Source organism: Lathyrus oleraceus, chromosome 2 (assembly GCF_024323335.1).
Source record: "Lathyrus oleraceus cultivar Zhongwan6 chromosome 2, CAAS_Psat_ZW6_1.0, whole genome shotgun sequence".
Classification (NCBI taxonomy): Eukaryota; Viridiplantae; Streptophyta; class Magnoliopsida; order Fabales; family Fabaceae; genus Lathyrus; species Lathyrus oleraceus.
Genome location: NC_066580.1, coordinates 108,999,627 through 109,009,461, shown reverse-complemented (window position 1 = coordinate 109,009,461; position 9,835 = coordinate 108,999,627). Strand labels below are relative to the sequence as shown.

At 33.3% G+C, this 9,835-nt stretch overlaps 1 pseudogene; it reads right to left on the bottom strand.

The window, feature by feature from the left end:
• Positions 1-1,275: 1,275 nt before the first annotated feature.
• On the bottom strand, positions 1,276-5,656 carry LOC127118325 (ras-related protein RHN1-like; annotated as a pseudogene).
• Positions 5,657-9,835: the final 4,179 nt, after the last annotated feature.

Genomic DNA, 9,835 nt, shown 5'->3' with positions numbered 1-9,835 from the left:
TTTGATACCAGAGGACTATCGCATGGGTATTAGCTCTTGCACATTGGGCTTATGCAGATGGCTAAATGACAGGTTTTATAGGGCGTTACATCCTATCATGACACCAGATGCTCCTAAAAGACCATCCAGACCTTCTAATCAGGAGGTACTGGAGGCTAGGGATGACCACACCCAAGACGTAGTATGTTGCATATTATGGATATGACGAGATCAAACATAGAGACATGAGTTTTTGAGGAAGGAAGTCCCTAATTATCCCTTATAGAAAGCATTATTGTCGAAACCCATAATGTCTTGCAGTACATGCGGAGAAGTCGGACGGTTAAACATACACAGGTAGTTTAGGTTTGATTGTATTATTTTTTTATAATTTTGAAACAAATTATCTATCATCGATACATTTTTTATTTTATTTTATTAATGTGTGGCTTGTTTTGTGTACTTGTAGTATGTTTGAATCAATGCATGCGTTATGGCCTAAAATATAGTGTTTTCCTCAAAACATGATAAAGTTAGGATAAGGTTACTGTCTAGAAAGTATTAATGGGATTTGCAGAGATGCATCTCTGAATTCATCCTAAATTTTTTTACAAATATGCATCTTTGAATCAAAATTTGAAAAAAATAGTGTTTGGTTAAATTACGAGGGCACGTGTGATTTTAAATGCATTCGCAAGAGTATTTTTAGTTTTCAAAAATGTGAAGTGCACTGGATAAAGTAAGGGCATTTTTTTAGTTTTTAAAGGTGTAGAATACACCCATGGGTTGGCTGAAGTATTCCTCATACAGTAAAGCCTTTTAAATTGAATGTTTAATTTAAATTCTCTAGAACGAGTAAATTACTTTAGAAGATAAAGTAAATAATTTAACAAATGATAAATAAATCAATGTTTTTTTGCTGACAAAGAATCAACGATATATACATTCACATGTAATTCATATATACTTTTCAATAAGATGTTTTTTATTGGAGATGATTGAGAGAATTATGAACAACTACCAAAACAATAATTTAAAGAGTAACTCATGAAATGCATCAAAGAAATTTTCTTATTTTCAAAGAATGTTGGGTATCATTGAAGTTATACGCGTCAATTTACTGAGACTTCTATATACTAGCTAGTTTATTATAATGACATGTTAGAAGGTTCTCCTCATTTGTGTTTATTGAATTTTCTGCACTCAGAAAATGAATGTTTGAACAATTTTAAAACGAGCTTGACTTTCAACTTTCAAGCACTTCGCCCTATGTACACAACAGATCAATCAACAGACTAAAACTCAACATCCAAGAGATATAATTCAGACCAACCAGTTACATTATGTAATCTGCAGCCCATAAACTTGTTGGAGCTTCGCATAAAGATTCGAAGTGCGTATAGTATACACAGAAACACAGAAAACAAGTTTAACTAAGATGGAACAAACAGAATAAATAATTATGAACAACATGATGCAGCTCTGGATCCTTCGGCGGGTCTATCAACAAGAACCATTCCTGCTGGTTGTGCTGGCTGTGCCCTCGGTAACCTCTTGGCTGTTTATGTGAGCAATGGCAAGTCAAACAATGTAGCATATGTTAGAATATCTCAGCATATCTCTAAGAAACACAATCAAAAAGCACAAACAAGAGAATGTAGACATGAAAACATTATATATCCTCTAATTGTGTTTAGTTAGACAGTCCTTGCTATTGTAAAAACAGGAAAAACAGGTTACAGATCTAACAAGTTCATCAACTGCAATGTTTGCTCGTGAATGATTTATGGTCAAATGTCACCATACCCTTCTTCGATCTTATACGTAGAGTAGGAATAAATAATATTCATCTTCAACTCCTGATTTTAACCTTCGATACCACAATACCAGACTAGGATTAATAATTTTCATTTTGTTACATTTCCTTTTTGCAAGTTTATCTAATCAGTAGTGGAGACAACAAAAATATCTCGGCCTGCAAAGTACGTATAGGGGGTCGTATAATTCCTCAAAAAGGTATGTCATAGGATAGGACTCACCTATTTCATAAAATATTTCATTAACATTGGCTGCAGTTTTTGCAGAGGCCTCAATGAAAAACAGACCATTTTCCTCAGCATATACACGTGCTTCCTGCATTGTAAAAGAGACGAGCCATGAGTTGATAAGTCGGTGGCTCCGAGAAATATCACTGGCATATTGGATATCTAAGATATGCAACCATTTAAGTACAAATAGACTAATAATCATTACACCAGAACCAAAAAATACTTTTAACAGTAGATAATACTTTAAAATCATTTTATGAACAAGCTAAAGTCAGAATTACTGTAGATAAACATTTCGAAGTTAAGTTTATGCGAAGTTCATTTAGAAACCTTGATTGAAGATGCTAGTTAGGGTTAGAAAAGGTTTCCATGCATAAAGCTTTAGAATGTTTTAGAAATTGGACTGAACCAGTTGGGTGGTTGGTTGGTTGACCCGAAACTGAATTGGGTAAGCCGGTTGTCACTTTTGCATTTATTTTTTATACTTTTCAATAATTTATCTGTTTATCAACCAGTTCAACTATGAGTGATTAATTGAACCATGACTCTAAGGTCTCACTAGTTTGATCTCTGGTCCAATTCTTAAAACACTGACCGAACTAACATCAAATACCACCCAAAGAAAAAGTTGAAACGTAAAAATTAACAAATGTAAACAGCAGTGTGATATTTGAAAATTTATCCTGAAAAAGTTGTGCTTCACCACTGTTGCAGCTAATTACCAATATAGTTAAAGTAGCTATAATTCTTATCATGCCTAATGGAAAAATTGAAAATAAAAATAACACTTACTTCAGCTGTCACTTTCCTTTTATCTTCCAAGTCAGCTTTGTTACCGGCAAAAGCCACGACCATGTTAGGATTCCCTGAAACAAAAGCAGAATGAGGGCATTATTTGAGATCTAATCATTTAACTACAGGGGTCATATACCATGTATTTAATGAGGTAAGGAACAAAAAAGACATCTTATGTGATATTTCTTTTATCAATATATCATATTTGATGTGATACTTCAAAGAAAGTCCTCTATTTCTTACTCACAGCACTTGCTTGATCAATTATTTCTTTATATAGAAATTAAGTCATTGAGAGTTGAGTCCTTTGGTAACATGTGCAAGAAAAAATATCTAACGCTTTACGATAAAACCCTGAATATCATGGGTTAGTTTTAGTTATTAACTCAAAGTTCAATAGGTGTTTCTGCGAATAGAACCTTAATCTGCTTAATTGTTAGCAATTCTCTCATGTATTCATGACTCTCACATAATGCCTTGTATTGTATTATTAACCATGTCTATGATCTTCTATACGTTTGGCATAAAATATGACTTTATAGTTTCATTGAACTTATGAAAGTCATTCTAACTGTCAATTTCATGTAAAATAGAAAAAAACGGATTTCACAAAAGGAATATTTAATAATATGCTCAAGATTGCTTTACATAGTTTGCACCAGAAATTTGTAAACAGATAATAAACAGTTTGGTTTTCCTTTTTACAAACTATAATTTTTATTTCACTCCAGAAAAAAATGTAAGAATAAGAAAACTTCATAACCAATCAGCATATACCTTGTTTCTGAAGCTCTTGGACCCATTTCTTCGCCCGTGTAAATGAATCCTGTAAAGAAGAGAAATAATCATATAAAACCACAGTAATAAACTAAATGTAAACAATTAAAAAAACCTTCCAAACACAGTCTCTTGAATCGGGGCCCTAAAGAAAGACAAATGATACACATACTAAAAGAAAGAAGCCAACTAGCAGAACTGATCTGCTCTTCCTTCTACTCAATTTCTAACATTTTGCACCAATAATAGTTTGATGACCCGTCATTTATTACACATTTTAATGTTAATATACACAGCAAAAGAAATTAAATTAAAAAATATCTATCTAAATAGATATCAGAAATATTCGAAGAGAAAAATATCATACCAAGTTAGTAATGTCATAGACAATGATAGCAGCAGCAGCGCCTCTATAGTACATGGGGGCCAAGCTATGGTATCTCTCTTGTCCTGCTGTGTCCCAAATCTCAAATTTCACTGTAGCGTCATTGACTGCCAACGTCTGGGAGAAAAATGCTGCCCCTATTGTTGATTCCTGATTCACAATTAGACAAAATAAATTCAGCAACAAAGTGCTCACAAGTCTATATGTTTAAAGAAGATTTGGCAATAAATAACAACCGTCACAACAAAATAACAACTCTCAGAACCCAAAACCATTGATGTGCCCACACTACCCATGGGCAGAAGAACAACTCTTGTAAACCCATCTTTTCCCCATGAGTTATGGTACTCTAAGTGATTCTTTTTTCTGTCTTAACTCTATGATTCCCAGGGAAAACGGGCCCTGGTAATCCGAAGTTCGGCTGAGAGGTAAGTGAAGTCTGGCCATCAATCGTTCCAGTCAAAATTCGAACTCGGTTTCTCTCAAACGATTCATCCTTAACCAGAGTTCATTAACCACTTGAGCCTATTTATTGTGAAATCAACATCCAAATGAATGTTTGATAACTAGAAAAGCAACATCCAAATGAATGTTTGATAACTAGAAAAGCAACACCCAAATGAATGTTTGATAACTAGAAAAGCAACACCCAAATGAATGTTTGATAACTGGAAAAGCAACACCCAAATAAATGTTTGATAACTAGAAAAGCAATACCCAATTTGAACTCTTAACTAAGGAAAGTGTATAATGAGAGTAATGACTAATCTATTCAGAACACAAGAACTACAGATTCTAATATATTGGAAGATACTATAAGATATTACAATTATATGCAGATCAAACATGCAAAGAGTTAATTAAGACTACTACACTACACGAACTTAAGAATCATCTCATTCAAAGCTCCAAAACCGTAACAATTCATTCTAGCTAGAATCCTCTCTTGTTCAGTGTGGAATTTCTCTAATCTTCTCATCATATTAGTAATTTTAAGAAAAAGTTCATTATAAAATCGTAACAGGAAAACCCCGGTTTCAATTCATTAAAAAAAACACAAAGCAAAAGGGACAAAAGAAAAATCATGCATGAAAAAAAAAGCGATTTTCTCGTTAAACCTGAAAACCCCGTGAAAAATCTTCAAACAAATTTGAATCGCACAGGCACCAAATTTAATTGAGAAGATAATTAAAAGGGGAAACAACCTGAAACTCAAGGAATTGACCCTTGACAAAACGCAATACAAGGCTTGATTTTCCAGCACCCATATCCCCAAGCAGAACCTGAAATTGAATACACCAAAACAATTTAAAATTAAGAATACAAATGAATTATCGTTAGCCAAAAACTAAATTGAAGAAGAAAAAAAAGAATCATCAATAATCGATAGACACCAATTTGGCGTTGAGGTTGCTGTGTCCGATCGTAGCCATTGAAGTGAAATTGGAGCGATCGGAATGGAAGAAGCTTCGAGACGAAGAAATTGAATTAAAAAAAAAAAGAGGAAGAAGAAGAAGACGCCGAAAACAGAGTCCTTCTCCTAGTTGTATTGTTATAGCTTTTAGCTTTGCGTGCAAACGCGCTTTTCTTTTCTTTTACTACTATTTTCTAATGTTTTTTGTTAGAGACAGATTCCACTCAGCTTTCACGGAAAACACACGAATCATCAAAAAGATTAAAATAAAATAGACACGGCTAATATTTATTGGATGATTTTTAAAAGGAACTATTTAACAAATTGTTTTCTCATTTGATTTAATTTTTTTTCTACTTGCATCTACTTAATTTATTCATAATATTGAAAATGTTATCGATCATCTATATTCTTAAAACTATTTTTCATTTTTCACTCTAATTTTTAATGTCTTTCTTGGGTGGGTGGGGTAGCTGGTAATTGCTTCTCTTTTGATTTAGTTTTTTTTCTACTTGCATCTACTATAAATCCGGTGGCAAATTTACCGAGATAACCCAATTTTTCGAAGAAATTCCCAAAATAATCCAGGTTTCAAAAAATTTCCCAATCTACCCCACTTTTAGGAGGAGGCGCCAATTGGATTGGCGACCCCTCTTAAAAATTACAAGGAGGCGCCAATTGGATTGGCTAGGGCACCTGCCCTAGCCAATCCAATTGGCGCCTATGTGTATTTTTTAAGAGGAGGCGTCAATCCAATTGGCGACTCCCTTAAAAAAGCCTCAAATGAAAAAACCTTCAACATGAAAGTTGTAGATCTTTTCAAGACAATGAATTTGGATATAAATTTTGCATCATTTGGATTTTTTATGAGAAAGTTATGGGCAGTTGAAGTTGGACTTCTGAGTTTTTCAACTGTAATCTGACCTATAATGTCTTGCATTACTTCATGTGTTTCTTTTAGAGTTATGAAATTTTGTCCAACATAACATTTGAAGTAGACATATTAAATTTTCCAATGCACTTGGTCCCACCTCAAAATAATTAAAAATGAGTGGGTTAGGTTCCTGCGAAGTTGACCTAAAATTAGGGTTTCAACTGTAATCTGACCTATAATGTCTTGCATTATTTGATGTGTTTCTTTTAGAGTTATGAAACTTTGTCCAACATAACATTTGAAGTAGACATATTAAATTTTCTAATTCACTTGGTCCCACCTCAAAATAATTAAAAATGAGTGAGTTAGGTCCCTGCGAAGTTGACCTAAAATTAGGGTTTCTGTCAAAATGATCTATAATGTTTTGAAATGAATGATGAGCTTCCAAGTTTCAAATGGATTTTTGATGAACATGAAAGTTGCTCATATGGCGACTGTTGTTAAAACTTGAATGGAGGCGCCAGTTGGATTGGCTAGGGCAGGTGCCCTAGGCTAGGGCAGGTGCCCTAGGCTAGGGTAGGTGCCCTAGCCAATCCAATTGGCGCCTATGTGTATGTTTTAAAAGGAGGCGCCAACTCAATTGGCGAGTCCCTCATAAAATGCCTTTTTTGTCTTATAAATAGATGCGTTGTGTGACCTATTGTTCCACAACTCATATAATCATTTGGCTATCATGTTTGGTGTTCGTCGCCGATACGGTAAGGTGATTTATGCGAGAGACAAACCTCAATTGCTGATGCTGTTTTGGAACATCACCACGTTAGATCAACTGAAGAGGGAGCTGGTTCGATGGTTAGACGGGAAAATACCAGAAGGGGAAAAAATCAGAAGTATTGAGAGACTTGACAGTATCTTTGGTTGGGTGCGAATGAAGACTGATAAGGATGCTAGGGAAATGATGTTTGGTCGAGACGATATTAATTTGATTGTTGTAATCAGTTAGAATTATTTATGTTTTTAGATGTTTTGTACTGATGTTGGTTATGAAAGTCGTTGTAACAAGAACTTAATGATATATATTGATTGATTGTTACAGAAATACAATGTTACAAAAAGCATAAGATCAAGATAAAATGTTACAAAAAGCTTAAGGTCTAGATAAAATGTTACAAAAATCTTAAGATCTAGATGATGCTCCTTGATTGGGACAGTTATTTTTGTTGTGTCCTGGTTGACGACAGATACTACATAATCTTATCATTTTATCTGTGGAATCCATCTATGTTCTGATACGTGTGCTGTTTGGCCTTTCTTTCTTCTTTCTACGCATCTCTTCATTGTGCCAAACAATATCTCCTTCATATGGAGGCCAGTAATCCTCCATTGGTAGTACTGAAAAGCTTTGACTATATACGTTCATGATGGTGTTTGCCTTGTACACATCAGATAAATGGGTGTTTGCCTTGTACATCTAAAATAATTTATAATTTAAACACAATATTGAAAATATTATCAATCACCTATATTCTTAAAAATAGTTTTCTTTCTTCACTCTAACTTTTAATGTCTCTCAAATATTTATTAAAAGTAACAAAGTCAAATAAGAAAAAGAAATAACATTGTTAGTACCTTTTGAATTTAGTTGAGTAGGTATACATAATCTAATTAATGTTATTTAATACTATATTTTTTTTAAGTTCATATTAATCTAATTAAAAATTATATTTGGAATATTGTAATTTTGATACTTATTAGACTTTTTAAAGGCTAGTTGAGTCACGATCGTTATGTTGTTTTTCAAAGCCTAAAAGTCCATTTCATCCTCTAAAATCGAGTTCATGTGTGAGTTTTATTGTTGAGTTTTGTGTATTTCTCAGTTAAGATTTTAAATGTACCTTTTTCAGAATAGTGGTGTAATCAATAACTACTTCAATATGTCTTAGGTTCATGCCTTATGCGCCTTCAATGGCATTAACTATGACTTGGCACCCTGTTGTCATAGGATTGTTGTAAACTTTTTGCTTCCAAGTCGTCGCCATAATAAGTTATCTCTCCTTGTTTCTAAACACAACGCACATATTCCATTCTCCACAACAATAAGGTTAGCATCTATGTTGATTGTAATGATTTTAAGGTCAAGAATTTTCCGCCTTCCTTCAATGTTCTTTGTTTTCTAAAGATTAAGGTTTGGTTTGTTATTAGAGTAACCCCTCGAATCGGTGTCCACTTTACTTTTTCATTTAGGGTTATTATCAATCATCTTTGTGGGGGGTTATTCGAAGATGAATTTGTGTCAATATGGTGTCAATCAGAGCCATGTATTGTATCCATCTCCGTTTTTGCTTGTTCTAAAACTTGTTAGGAACAGTAAAATTTGGAGGTAAAGGAAGTCGTGCGTTTTATCATTGTTCATCATGTTCCTTTTTGAAGAATTACCCTACCGATTAGAGTTATCTCCCATCTTCGATAATGTAACTCCCACATTTGTATTATCGTGATTCTAAGCCTTCTCTAGTGATGGAATTAGCTATTGGTATTCATCCATGTGTTTTCCCCTCTAACTCACCTTTGTGTCTTACTCATGCCAGAATGCATCCTATTCCACAAATGAATCTTTGGACAGTTTTTTTCCTTAAAATGATTCCATTTACCTTTTTTATAGTTGCTTTTTTCATTCTCGTCCCTCTTATTTATGTTATCTTTATGCAGGGTACTAGTGAGATTGCTTAAGTTTTGGTGATTGTGAATTCTATCCTCTTGAACATTAAGTAAAGTTTTTACTTTCTCTTTGTTCTTTGAAATCTGGTTATCAATATTCTCTTTTCCTTTTTCCCATTCATTAAACCTATTATTGATCTCTTTGAATAGTTTTTAATGGTCTTTATGGTATTTTGAGTTAGTTTGCCAATCGAATTTGTGGTATTTTTCTTCTTAGAATTAGGCATATGATAACCATGTTCAGTATCATATTTCTGAAGTTTTTTGTTTTACATGCTTTGAATATGCTCTATATTTATAGTATTATTGTTGTGTGTTGTGTTTGTATGAATTGTGTAATTGCCATCCACGGGGTTCAACTTTTGGCTCAGGAGATTCAAGTTGTGACTCTTGTTAGTTTTTTGCTTCTGATTATTTTTTTATAGACATTATAATCTTTTGCTCACCATAATGAATGGTTGTTTATTCTCTGTTCTTGTGTTGGTTGAAATAGTTATATGTTTCTTTGTTTGTTTGATAAACCTGATTATTATCCTTACTCCCTCTTTGAATCTGATTATCGTATGAATTACGTTTATTGTTAGGATGATTCTCATCATTCTTAGACTTACTATTAGTATAGACATGATTAAAGATATCAATAACACACTTGACAATTATATCAATAGGGAAAATGTAATCTTTGTAGATTTCTTTATTCATATCCCACCATATGTTATTCACGATATCAAAGATAAAGTTGATATTTTCCTGAATTTTATTAGTGATAATTTCCCATAGTCATTCCTTTATCGAAATATTCGTTATGTTAGAAATGTTTATGATTAAGCTTGACTTGAACCAAA